The sequence below is a fragment of the Phoxinus phoxinus genome (genome assembly GCF_949152265.1).
Source record: "Phoxinus phoxinus genome assembly, chromosome: 18".
Taxonomy (NCBI): Eukaryota; Metazoa; Chordata; class Actinopteri; order Cypriniformes; family Leuciscidae; genus Phoxinus; species Phoxinus phoxinus.
Window position 1 is genome coordinate 18,164,385 of NC_136893.1, and position 13,869 is coordinate 18,178,253.

The 13,869-nt window shown below is 37.7% G+C and overlaps 1 protein-coding gene and 1 long non-coding RNA gene across 4 annotated transcripts in view; one reads left to right on the forward strand and one right to left on the reverse strand.

Annotated features, from left to right (window-relative positions):
• Positions 1-3,935: 3,935 nt before the first annotated feature.
• pofut1 (protein O-fucosyltransferase 1) overlaps positions 3,936-13,869 on the forward strand; it is a 328,122-nt gene continuing 318,188 nt past the window's right edge. The window contains exon 1 of the mRNA XM_079587832.1: positions 3,936-4,021. The gene's annotated coding sequence lies outside the window, so the exon portion shown is untranslated. The remainder of the gene's footprint in view (positions 4,022-13,869) is intronic.
• Positions 4,988-13,329, reverse strand: LOC306985824. 3 transcript variants are annotated; one of them, XR_013794871.1, is made up of 3 exons: positions 13,182-13,329; positions 6,190-6,386; positions 4,988-5,101 (listed from the first exon to the last, which is right to left on the reverse strand). It is a non-coding gene; the product is annotated as an uncharacterized lncRNA (long non-coding RNA). The 3 variants fall into 3 exon arrangements; XR_013794872.1 differs by lacking the exon at positions 13,182-13,329 and adding an exon at positions 10,096-10,229; XR_013794873.1 differs by lacking the exon at positions 13,182-13,329 and adding an exon at positions 8,525-8,670.

Here is a 13,869-nt window from a genome sequence, read left to right on the forward strand (position 1 = left end):
TCACGAGAGCAGTTGTACTGAACAATCCTTGAGTAACAACGAGTAAATGAAGATTGCTATGTTTATTCTAACATCCAAAAAACAAAACACCTCAATCGCTTTCGGAGACATTCTACAGCCGCTCCAGCGTCGAAACAATGGCGGACTGTGTCCAGCTCACTCAGGGCGGGTCTATGCTCAAACTGCAGTGTCAATCAACAGTCGTGGGCGGGGCTTGTGCAATTCTACGTCACATTGCATTGATTCTGAGAACAGCTCATTCTGAGACAGTGCTTATGATTTATGGGGATTTAAAAAAAAACACTGGTTATCATTATAGGGTGGTTGTGTACACACACTGCCAACACACATTTATGTTCAAACACCATGTAAAAGTGAATCTTGCACAATAGGTGCCCTTTAATATTATTTACGATCTCGTAATATACACGCTGCCTCTGCAAACGCGAGATTCGAGCCGTTACAATATATTTGGCTTTCATCTCTCGAGAAGGAAGTCAACGGGCGCGAGGCTGAAACACCCGATAACGCACGGCTGTGTGCTTCGAGATATTTCTCAATGAACACAAGTCAGCAGTGCACCCTCAGGAGTTTTTTGCAGATCTCATCTTTATTGCACAGTAGACCCGTAATCTACGCGCTGCCTCGGCAAACGCGAGATCCGAGCCACTAGATTCTATATTGCAATTCTTATGGGACAAACAACACCAAATAGGACAGACAGTTTGACACAGAGCGCTTGCTGAAGAGCAAAAAGCTAACTCTGTTGTGTGCCGGCGTCTGTTTGTAGCTTCCGTGTATGCCGTCACACATTACGTCATGACGCAACACCAATCAAGATCGGCTTAGTTTCATTCGTGCTTCAGAGCCGCTATAAGGGCGTTCCCCAAAGTGTCGGTAGTCGACGCAGTTCGAGTTCCCTCGAAAGGGAACTTGTGCTGGTAGATGTGTTGATCTCCAGATGTCTGGAGTGTGGTGTAAGAGTGCCTGTACTCCTGAGGAAAGGCACTTTATGTTTAACGGCCACTTATGGACAGTTTGTTCCCTTCAGAGAAATACATCTCAGTGTAATGCTCTACAAGGAGAACTGTGCAGGACAAAAACGTCTCGCAGGGCATACAAATGAAGGATTTGTGCAGGGAACATGGCTGAACAGGTACACTTTGTACAACATTTCATCATTTATGATGAAGGGCTTGGATTTGCACACAGCATCCATTCAACAGTGAAACATTCAGTTTTGTTTAAACGGGTTTAGTTTAAAACCACAGGAATGGAACACTGTCTGTTGAGACACTGTGGCTGATGCTTTGACTTCGTTTGGAACTATTTTCACAAATGGAGCATAAATACATGAAGAAACTAGCAATATTTGTCTGTTCTTTGGATATAGGCACATTCAGTAGAAGTCATCGGCCAAAGAAGCAGAAAAGGTCTGAAGACAGAAAGTCTGACAAAGACAAAAAAAAACATAGGCCTACCGTATATGGGGAGAGTGGGGCACAACGTAGCGCGGGGTTAGTTAACACACTTGTTTTAAATATTTCTACACATGCTAGCATGACAAAACTTAATGTATCTACTAGTTGCCATATCAACACTATATAGAGAAAATAATGCGCCAAAATTCTGAAATCTTTGGAAGATATCACTGAACATTTATTTAACCATAGCAAAAGTACATTTCTTACTTTGTGTTCATTTTTCATCTCTTTTTTTTGTGTGTTTATTTAAAATTAAACACATCTGATATTATTTTAATCTCCAATCTGTTATTTAACAGTTGAATATATATATTCTTTAATGCTTCGCTAACTAGCAGAAGACACTAGCCAGGTTTAAATCCCAGTTGCGCAGGGCATGTTGTAACACTGCGTTACAATGAGCCACTATTAGAACTATGCAATTCTATTCTATATTTTATTCTATACTATACTTGAATTCTATTAAGAAAACATGAGAAAAAAGTGAATAAAGACTGAGAGTCAATGTTCAGAAATTATTAATTATTATTATGTTTTGAACTATGTTGTATGGCTGTTTTCCGGAGTGTTTATTGTCAAACTCAAAAATTTGTTTGTTTTTAATTATTAAAAAATGACATTATTTTATATTGTATATGACATATACTGTACATCATTGTACTAGACGTGGGAAATGAATGTGGGAAAAAAGAAATACTCTGAACCCTAAATAGGTCAAGAAAGTCAAAAAGCGTTACGCTGTGTACCGCTCTTCCCTACACATCGGTACGGCATACACAAGATGGAAATATATAATGTTGGAGAAAATACTTAGTAATTCCCACGTTGGACAGGTAAGGGGATATATTAATATGTAGATCACTAGTATCACTAGTGACTCACTAGTATCAGTGTAAATTACATATTACATCATGCTGAACCTTGCCGATAGATGGACCTCATCTACGACACCCCCCCCCCCCCCCCCCACACACACACACACACACACACACACACACACAGACACACACACACACAACCTCCTTCCCATCCTCATCCTGGTCAACAACTATGAATAATCAAAAGGGGGTTAAATGAGTGGGTTCTGTGTTCAAGTGGCAATTGTGTGACTTTGAGGTTTTATAAGGAGATCCTTAACGCTGGGTGAAAGAGACGTTTTAAAAAGCTCTTTTTAGGAGTGTAAAACAGAAGATGTTGGTATTGTCCAATGAGAAGGACCATTGTAAATGAATGATGATAAGAAGAGAGCAATCACAGAGAGAAAGAGGGATAAAAATAAGAGAAAATAAGAATGAAAAGCTCATTTTGAGTTTCTTTTTGTCACCCCCACACTCTCAGCTGTTTTTCTCTTTCATCCTAATATCTCGCTTTCCTTTCATGCCTTATATCTCTCTTCCCACGTACTTTTGTTGATGCATAAAGGATGAAAACAAAGGTGGACTTGATGTGCTGAGTAAAAGACCAATTTCACGTTACATATAAAACATCAACAATGGAAGGAATTTTATCAGGTGAAGGATGACTAACAATGTCTATATGCATCTCAGAGGTTCGTCTGGACTCTAATAGCTCTAGTGATTCAGGCTTCCAAAGAAGATCATTTATTTATGTCCAATATTTACCTTAAACACACACACGCACACATTATAAAGGACATTACATTTGTGCTTGTTTACATGTGTGTGCTATACAGAAAAATTAAGGGAGGGGAATGTGGTATTTCATTATCATATTATGAAAAAACCCAAGAACTGACATTTCTCTCATGAGTGAACCTCTTTTTCTAGTATCTAGATCCAAGGTTTAAGCATTCAACTCTTCTTTTTTTGGATCAAATCTCCAATTCTCATCGAAAATGAATGGACACCCTGTTGCTTGATGGTTGCAAATGTCTGTCAGAGTTAATGCCCCATTATGCGCAGCCAGTAAGCATGTGTGCTACCACTACAACACAGCTTCTGAAGGATTAATGAGTGAAAATGTGATTTGTACAGCAAATTGCATTACAGTAACACACTAGCAGCCAGCAGTGTGTTCTGTTTACTCGTACTGCTGCTTTTCTTGATAATGGCATATCCATTAAGCTGCTCTGAGGCATGCAGGTTCAAATAAAAAAGATTCATGAAAATCATTATGTCTTGGTTTCTTCTTAGAGAGCTTCAAACTCATCCTATACATTTTATCTGTAAAATGAGCCAATTGATCAGCTGAGTTGGAAGGCTGTTTAAATTGGCTAAAACACGCGAGTTAGATTTATGCTTAAAAAAAAAAATCTGTTAAAGCTATAAAAGCTTCTGTATTTACTAGTGAGGTAACATTTTTGTTTGGTTGGTTGAAGGAAATGTAAGGATGGGTAGGTCGGAATTTTTTATTTTATTTTTTTTTTACTGGAAAACTATACACGGGTTTCTGTGCAACGTCATCACGTAGATGCGCGCGCATCTAAGAGGCAGAAAGCAACAGTCTTTACGGCTATATCTAGCAGAAGCAGAGATGACGCGGAGCTGTTGTGCTGTAAACTAACCTAAATGCATAGGGTATGTCATGTTTTTATGATTCGCAAACTTAGTTGGAAAATTTCATACTAGTCAACTAACTAACTTTTTACATAATGTTATATTAATATGCAAATGAAACACAAGCAAACAGATTCAACTCTGAAATTGCAGTTTATTATTGAGTCAACAAGAATTTACAAACAATGCGAAATCTACGTTAATTACAATGTTCTTTTACAGAACTCGGCATAACATATAGCGGTCTTGCCTCTTGGATGCGCGCGCATCCGGTATTGTTTGTATACAAGAAACCTGTGTATACTGATTAAGAATGTATTTATTTGTTTGTTATTTTGCAATGTAGGAAGTCTTAAACTTTATTTTGTTTATTTTTTTATTCTCCGTGCTCATTGACATGTTTTTAAATTTGGAATAATATGTGTTACAATTTATTGTTTGTACATCAGAATTGAACTATCACTTTGCAGTGCCCTTAACCAGTCTCTCTTTCTCTCTATATCTGATTTCTTCATGCTCATTTCTTCTCTTTCTCTCTTTCATTTGGAGACGATTTGATTGTTTATTTAAACATATGTTACTGAATTAGCATGAATTCTGTAAGAGTCAAAGAATTGTTATTGGATTTTGCTATTGGCTTGCCTTTAGCTGAGATCCAGTGATTTATAAGGAGCTGCCCTCTTATTGCACAGAGTCAGTCATTCACAAGATCATTTACCACTATCCAACTGTCAAGCAGGACCACATCTCTAAAATTCCCATAATCTAACGGAGTGACAGCTTCAGGCTTGTACCCATTAAAATGCTTTTGTTTGTGTGTGTTTCTGTTAGCAGCTCTGACACAGCAGTGATTGATCCCATCACTTGATCCAATTACGTGACTCCTGCCTCAGAGAAAGGCTGTGACACAGGAGGTCCAGAAGCAGCAATATGTGATGCTCGGAGCGGTCAATGAAAACATGACGTACCTCCAGCAGCATGACTCATGATCCTTTTCTGTCCCTTCAGATGACAGGCTATTCATCCATGTGTCGCAAATGCCAGAATCAGATGTGCTGTTTGCGTTGGCTTACTTGTTGGTCTTTGACGATAAATATCACTCTGCATGTTAAATAAATAAATAAATAAATAAATGAATGAATAAATGAATGAATTATATATACACTGTGAAAAAAGTTGCTGCCTTAAATTTTTAACAATCACCTTGGATGTTTAAGTCATTTCAACTTAAATTACATTAAACTGACTGAAAAAAATGGTTGAATCTTGTATAACTTGTCAATTTTTTTTGAAAATTGCTTAACTTATTTTGATGAGTTAAAGCAATGTAAAAACATATGTTGTCATAACTTATTGATCATATATTTGTTTACAGTGCAAACACCTGTTGCTTTTTGCAAAAAGTGAGATTGATATTGTTGTGATGATTAAATATTTCCGCTCAAAGGTGGCGGTTTATCTCTCGGGAGTTCTCAATTATGTATTATTGAAGTGTCAACCTTGTCTTAGGTCTTTCTCCTAAAATTCCCTACACGAAATAAAAAAATAAAAAAACAGCACAGATCCATAAGATGAATGTGGATATAGCATAGCTCAGATAGGGGAATATGATGAGAAATATTTTAGTTTAATTTGAAATCTGACTTATTTATATATTATTGTAAAATTTATTTTGAATGAGTTTTTGCTCATCATTTTGTGTGTGTTTTTATTTCAGGTACTTCTGTCACTTTTATATTAGTTTTTTGTTTTTTAATATTTCTATTTAGGTTTATTTTATTTCAGTTTTAGAATCCGTAATTTTAGTATATACTTCAACTTATTTTTATTCACTTAATTGGCAAGGCAAATTTTCTACTTTTAATTTTTCATCAAATATTTAAATTTTATTTCTGGTTTGTTTCCTTGGGGATATGTGAGATTACAAGGAAGTTTTTCTCGAGATTTAGTTGCTCACCATTTAAAGAGAAACTTATCATAATTTGTTGTTGTTGTTGTTGTTTTCTTTACTGCGCCACATTTATGCATGTGGCAGCCACTATTACCCAAAGCAATGTATACAGTTTTTAAAAAGTAGATTTAAGTAATGCCTTCACTGGGAAAAAAAACCTCATAACCTAGAGAAGGGGTTGCTGACTTGTTCACATAGCTCCCTTTTAAAGAACTAAATATCTTGATATGCTTCAAACCTGAATTGGCATCATCTTCTCTGGAAAGGTCATTTTAGCTTTCAGCTATCGGTAAGATTTCAAGCTGTTAAACTGTTTTGCAGTGTTTCAGAGTGGGAGGATCCATCAGGGGAATGCAGCCTCCATTTGAGTCTGTGCCATACTGCTGTTGGTCAGATGCCTAATCGGTTTCTCACAGGTACAAACTCCAAATGAATCTGGCAACAGAGTTTGGAGAGAGAGAAAGGAGAGAGAATATTGAACACTGTTGCCCTGCTTAGCAATTGTGAAGAAATAAATGGAGCTCATCAATCAAACAACTTGAGTGGTTCAAGTCACAATACCCACTTGGATGTGAGAAGATGGAGGAAGACAGAAACACAAATCACCCATAAAAGTGATTTGTACACAAAAAATACACAAAAATGGATTTGTAATAAATATTTATGAGATTTTGTTTGTTTATAATGTAATTCATGTTTTGTTTCCCAATGACATCTGCTAGCAGAGAGATAATGAAATGGATTGTGGTGCATGAAATCGGAGAAACAAACCCAACCCTCAGATGTCAGCTACAGAGGGAGGAGATGGAGCAGAGGTGATTATAAACTGCTTTACAGGGTATATTAATTGTGTGACATATTCTCCCCATTACTTTCTTGCACAAAAGTTTTTTTCTCTTGCCTTTACCTTTTATATCACACCAGACGATATTTATGAGGCATTTTTTTTTGCATTTTTCATGAAGCCAGCACTTTAATTTAATTGAGGATACCAATGCAGTTTTAGTTCAATTCCTGAACTTAACAGAATTTGAATTGAGGTTCCAAACCAGATGCAAAAGTTTTTATTTAATTTACAGTAATTAAAACAGAATTAAATCCAAATAAATTAATAATATTACTATATAAATTTGTTTTATGATATTTAATAATTTATGTTTAATAAATTAACTTTAATTTATCGTTTTATAAAATAAATAAAGAATAAATACAATAACATATAAAATAGAATCATTTAAAGTATTTCAATTTACTCAATATATAATCAATAGATTCAATGTAAATATGTTCATCTACATTTACATTTAATCATTTAGCAAACGCTAAACCCTTCATTTATCCTAAAAAACCAATAGGGCAGCAATATGCAAGTGCTGTGACCAGCCCCAGTTAGTGGGGCTGGTCGAATAGGTGTTAGAATAGATGTAGAATAGTAAGTGTTAGTATTAATGGGTCAAATATTGCCGAAAGAAATGCGCCTTGAGCAGTTTCTTAAAGATGGCTAAAGACTCATCAGCTCGGGTTGAGACCACCGATCCAAATGCGCTGGACCATATGAGATTCTACACAGTTCAGCGCATTTGGATCGGCGGTTCGTAGATCGATTGATAGAGACTGTTTTTCAAAGATGGATTCTGCTTGTATACGTGAAGTTGACTGTATGTATAAAATATCTTCTTATTAAACTGTCTGGACACTGACAAAGTTCTCAATGCTTCGGTTTGCTTGTAGGGACCCTCATTATGCTACCGTGTTAGTGTGGGGCTATTTTGAGCCTTGTTAGTGGTATTAACAAGCTATTTTTATTTGTCATTACTCAATGCCCCATATACTAGCGTTATACTAGCGTTATAGGCTAAACTGTTTTTAGTGATAAAACTATTTACATTCGATAATCATGAAAACAAATCTCAGATAACGGTTGACTAGGTAACAATGTGTAATTAGACCAAAGGTTCATTTTGCACCGGAGTTCTCCTTTAAGCTACGATGCTTTTGGGAAACAGACCATAATATTAAGATCAGTCGTACGATCGTTTTTACGATCAACTTAGGCTTACGATGCTTTTGGGAAACGCAGCCCTGGTAAAGGTCTGTGAAAGTGATTTTGTGCCTATTTGAGATGGAACCACCAGGGCACACAGGTCTGAAGTAGTGAGTTGTGCAGAACCAGTGGTTATTCTGTAGGCAAACATCAGTGCCTTGAATTTGATGCAAGCAGCAATTGGCAACCAGAGCAAGTTTATGAGGAGAGGTGTGACATGTGCTCCCTTTGGCTCGTTAAAGACCACTCTTGCTGCAGCATTCTGGAACAGTTGCAGAGGTTTCACAATGCATGCTGGAAGGCCTGCCACGAGAGCTTTACAATAGTCGAGTCTGGATAGAACAAGCGCTTGGACAAGGAGTTGTGTAGCATTCTCCGATAGAAAGGGCCTGAATTTTCCTAATGTTGTATAAGGCAAATCTGCAGGGCCGGGCAGTTCTAGCAATATGGTCTGAGAAAAAGTTCAACTGATCATCAATCACAACTCCAAGGTTCCTGGCTGTCCTGGATGGAGTTATGGTTCACTAACCTAGCGGAATGGAGAAGTTGTGATGGAGTGTTGGGACCATGAGAAGCTGTGTCTTCGCAGGGTTTAGTTGAAGGTAGTTGTCCTTCATAGCCTACAGCAAGAAATGTCTGTCAGGTAGGCTGAGATATGAGCAGCTACCGTCAGATCCTCTGGTTGGAATGAGAGGTAGAGTTGTGTGTCATCAGCATAGCAGTGATAAGAAAAGACATGTTTCTGAATGACAGATCCTAGTGATACATGTAGATGGAGAAGGTAAGTGGTCTGAGCACTAAGCCCTGAGGCACCCCAGTAGCTAGATGTTGTGACTTAGACACATCCCCTTTCTACAACACCCTGAAGGACCTACCTGAGAGGTAAGACGTGAACCATTGGACTGTGATTCCTGAGATGCCCTTTGTCTTGACGGATGACAGAAGGATCTGTTGGTTAACTGTCAAAAAGAGGCAGACAAATCCAGCAAGATGAGTACTAATTATTTGGAAGCTGCTCTTCCAATCTCAGAGCTTCAATAACTGAGAGCAATACAGTCTCAGTTGAGTGACTGATTGTTGTCCAAGAGGTTGTTCTGTGCAAGACAAGAGAAGACGACTGGTTCAAGTGTTTTTAGCAAATAATGGAAAAGGGGATACCGGTCTGTAATTTTCTAGATGTGCTGGATTTAAAGTGGGTTTCTTAAGAAGTGTGATTACCCGAAACCTGCTTAAATGCTGTGGGAAAATACCAGTGTGAAGAGAGGTGTTTATGATGTGCGTGAGTGTGGGTACATCTGAAGAAGAAATGGCTTGAAGGAGATGAGTGGGGATAGGATCAAGTGGACAGGTATAGTAGGGTGACTGGAAAGGATGAGTTTGGAGACTTCTGCCTCCGAGAGCAGTGAGAAGGAAGGCAGAATGTGTGTGTTAGCTGTTAAGATGCGCGTGTCAAATTGTGGTGTGGAAAATTGGCAGCAGATGGTGGTGGTTTTATTTATGAATAATGTGGCAAAGGTGTCAGCTATTAAGGAGGAGGAGGAGGAGGGTTCAGAAGAGAGGAGTAGGTTTTGAAAAGCATGCGAGGATCAGAGGAATTGTTCATTTTGTTGTGGTAGTAAGTTATTTTAGCAATAGTGACATTAGCAGAGAATGAAGAGCGGAGGGATTGATACAAAACAAGGTCAGTGGGATCTATCGATTTGCGCCACTTCCTTTCTGCAGTCCTGAGTTTAGGTCGATGCTCGCAGAGAACACCATAACCAGGGGGCAGAGAGGGTGGCGCGGGCTGGCCTGGATGAAAGGGGGAAGTAGTCTAAACAAGATGTTAGAGTGGAGAAAAGAGTATCAGTTGCACTGTTAGTATCTATTTATGAGAGCTGATTAGGGGGAGGAAGTGTGGATAAGACCAAAGAGGACAGGCGGGAGGGTGAGAGTGAGCGTAGGATACGCAGAAAAAGTTGACCTGTGGAGGAGTGTGTGTTGTTTCCTGAGCCAGGCTGAGGTTATGAGAGTGGAGGAATTGATCTGAGGTGTGCAGCGGAGTGACCAGCGTATGGTCAGTTGAGCAGTAGCTTGTGTAAATAAGGTCCATTTGGTTACCTGTTTTGTGAGTAGCCGCAATAGATACTCGCTTGAGGTCAGCTGAGGCAAGCAGTGTGTGGAAATCAGCAGCATGAGGCTTTTCTAAGTGGATGTTGAAGTCTCCAAGAACTATGAGAGGAGTACCATCCTCAGGGAAGGATGAGAGTAACACATCCAACTCCTCCACGAAACTGCCCAGCTGACCTGGGGTAGGATAAGCTACAAAAATTGATTTTTATAGGACAGGAAATAGTAATTGAATGCCATTCAAACGAGCTGTTGTCACACAGAGATGGTAAAGGATTAAATTACCATTCATTGGAGATGAGCAGACCAGTACCTCCAATCCTCCCAGTCAGCCGAAGGGTGTGTGAAAAAAGTGAAGATTGTGGAAAGGGCTGCAGGTGTGGCAGTGTCCTCTGGTCTAATCCAGGTCAAGGTCAGGGCCATGAGGCTGAGACCTGAATGACCAGTAATAGATGTAATGAAATCTGCTTTGTTTACAGCAGACTGGCAATTCCAGAGACCAATAGGAAAAGAAAGTAATGTACTAGAAGACATTGAAAGTTTGCAGGTTGTTAGGATTGCACTGCCATACGTGAGACGTGATTTACAAGTGTTAGCAATAGTAGAGATTTGGAAGTGCATAGTGAAAACAATGCACAAGAAAGAAAAGATGAGAACAAGCTGTATAAAATGAAAGAAAAACAATTCTCAACCTTGTCTGTGTCCTTGCTCGCTGGTCTTTACACTCTTCCGAAAACAATGTGGGAAAATGTTGTGGTGCTGTATCAAAAAATAAATCTGTTTTGATGCCTTGTAGTTTTGACAGTGCTAAATGTAATTTATAGAAATGGGTCTAATCAGAAACAAAATTTATTCTGCATATCAGTATTAGTCAATTAGGCATAATTAGTCAAGATACTTTTTTTTTTTGTTTCATAACACTTCTGTTATACCAATTCATTAAATCCCCATTTCTCTCATTCTAATTTGAATTTAATATCAACATTTTGTAGGGTTTGGTTAATTAAATTCAAACTTTATAAATTAAATATCTATCACATTTGGACATGAGATGATGTGATGCTAAAAAATAAATAAAAAATACAGATATGACGCCAGTTTCGGCTGTTTCCATATAATCTTCTCCAAAACATTTGATGTGCTTAAAATATCCCACAAATAGCCACTGCAGCCCTACATTTTGCATTATGATTTCATGAGGTAAAATTTAGAAGGAAATCTTACCCATGAAATTTTGAAATGGACATCAATTTCTGCAATCTTGGACCATTCAAAAGACTTTCTATTTATAGATACCACGTTGAATAGAGTTGTGCTGTGAGTCATGCTCTGTGTCTTTACTTTGATTTGGGGATGTGAGAAGTCTTGATGTGAGAGGTGATTCTCTGTGCCTGTTCATGACACACACTATTGAGGCCTCTTTCAAAGTGATAACACCCTGGGCCCAGTTCTGCCCAGAATATAATCTATTTACCAACAATTCATTACCTGAGGTTTTTCAACCATACATATGAACGCACTGAAAAACTCATTAGCGCGCGCACACAAACACTCATCTCATCACATTCCTTTCTCTGTCTATCTCTCTCTGTCTTCCAGTCATCTAGTTATTTGTTTCGGAGCCTCTTGACCTTCTTCTGCGTGGTTGTCGCAATACTGTGATTGAAAGTAAGAAATATCTATAATGTTCTGAAGTTAATTAACTCGAAAAAAGACCGAGCTTTTGTCTGTTTTAGAGTCCTGCTCAGAGTACAAATAAAGAGCTCTTTTAAGATAAGTTATTGGCAGGCTCTCTCTGATTTCCTTGTGAAATTCAAAGATTTTCAATGCAAGTTAATCTTATTTTGTGGCATAATGTCAATAAAATATATTTCACAGAAAATAAATTACTGTTAGAAACGTTACTAAGTAAAAAGTGACTATTAGCCAGTAAATATTGTTTTTAAAGCATGTCCAAAATATGTAAACATTCTCCATGATAACATATTAGTGTGATATGTTTCACACTTTCACTAGTCTTTTATGTTTAAATTATACAAAAGAAGGACTGTTTAGAAAAAAATCTAAACATTGTGCCAAATAACTAGTTCATTTGCCTAGAACAAGAGTCACATAAAAACAACAATTACAATTTGGACAACTTTACAACTCAGAAAATACATTATATAATTTTGTTGGCCTTTTTTTAAAAATCTACAATGTACTACTAATCAACTTGAATGTTTAAGTCACTTAAATTTAAATTACATTAAACTGACTTGAAAAAATAAGTTGAATCTTATTTTACTTACATTTTTTTTTAGAAAATTGCTTAAAGGGGTGGTAAAGTATGATTTCACTTTTCTAACTTTAGTTAGTGTGTAATGTTGCTGTTTGAGCAAACAACATCTGCAAAGTTACAACGCCCAAAGTTCAAAGCAAAGGAAGATATTTGCTTTTAAAGAAAAGGACTACAACAAACTGCTGGTAGGGACTAGAGGACATCAGCAAGTCTAAAATGTACTTAAACCATGGTCTGGGTGAATACTCGATTCTGATTGGCTGCAGGGTGTCTGTTAAAAAGTGATAGAGGACACCTAAATAAACTGTCAGGCGCAACCAAGGAAACCAAGTTATTGTTTGTAACTTGTAACTTTAGATTTCTATTATAAAACTAATTAAAATATAAACTAATGTTTTAAAAATGTGTTATTTGGCAAGTGACCATGGTATAAGCGGGTTAATGCCCTACGAGGTGTCCATTGTCAGGTTTTAATGGACTTTGCGCGTCGGCCGGTTCACACCTCGCCGTCGTCCATTAAAACCTGACAATGGACACCTCGTCGGGCATTAACCCTTACATAAACCCCGCCCCCGGGAACACCCAGTCCATGTTGAGAAGAGGAAAAGTTGTTGTAAGAGTACATTTGTGACTCAGCTCAAACTTTAGCATCCATCTTTTCACATGCAATCAAAAGTCACTCTGTGTGCATCTAACAACAGTTCCTATACGAGCGATTTATAGATTATCATGACAGAATATCCTAATTGAAGGTACTAGTTAACTCCACATCAGCAACATAAATTCATCAACTAACCTTTCAGAGACGTCCTGTTGCATTCTACATGTTGTCACTTCTTCTTGAGTCTCTCCATCTTTGTCTGACTCCGTTTTAACATTAAAGGCAGAACAGTTTCTGTCATTTTAGTGTGTCTGCGTGAGGTAATCACAGCTGCTAACTGCTAACACACGCGAGCTCTTGAAACCCCGCCCTCTGTGCAGCTCATTTGCATTTAAAGGGCCAGGCACAAAACAGTGTGTTTTTGCAAACCCTCAAAAAGTGACAACTTCAACATGCTTTATAAAAAATATCTGTGGGGTATTTTGTGCTAAAACCTCACACACACACTCTGGGGACATCTGAGATTTATTTTACAGCTTGTGAAAATGGCATTTTACCACCCCTTTAACTTATGTTGACGAGTTAGTTAGCAATGTAAAATTACGTTGTTATAACTTATTGATTATATACTTTTTTACAGTGTGTGATTGACTGGCAGTATTACAGTACTTGAGGCCCATTCACACCAAGAACAATAACTATAAAGATAACTGTAACAATAACTATATTAGCTTCCAGACAACAGACAATATCATTCTGATTATTAGAAGCGCACATTGAAGTTATGTTTAGACTGTTGCTTCAAATGCTCGGGCTCTGTAATGTCGTTTGAATTTTGATTGACCGTCAGTGGTTTTTATTGTTCATATAAAATGTTCTGAAA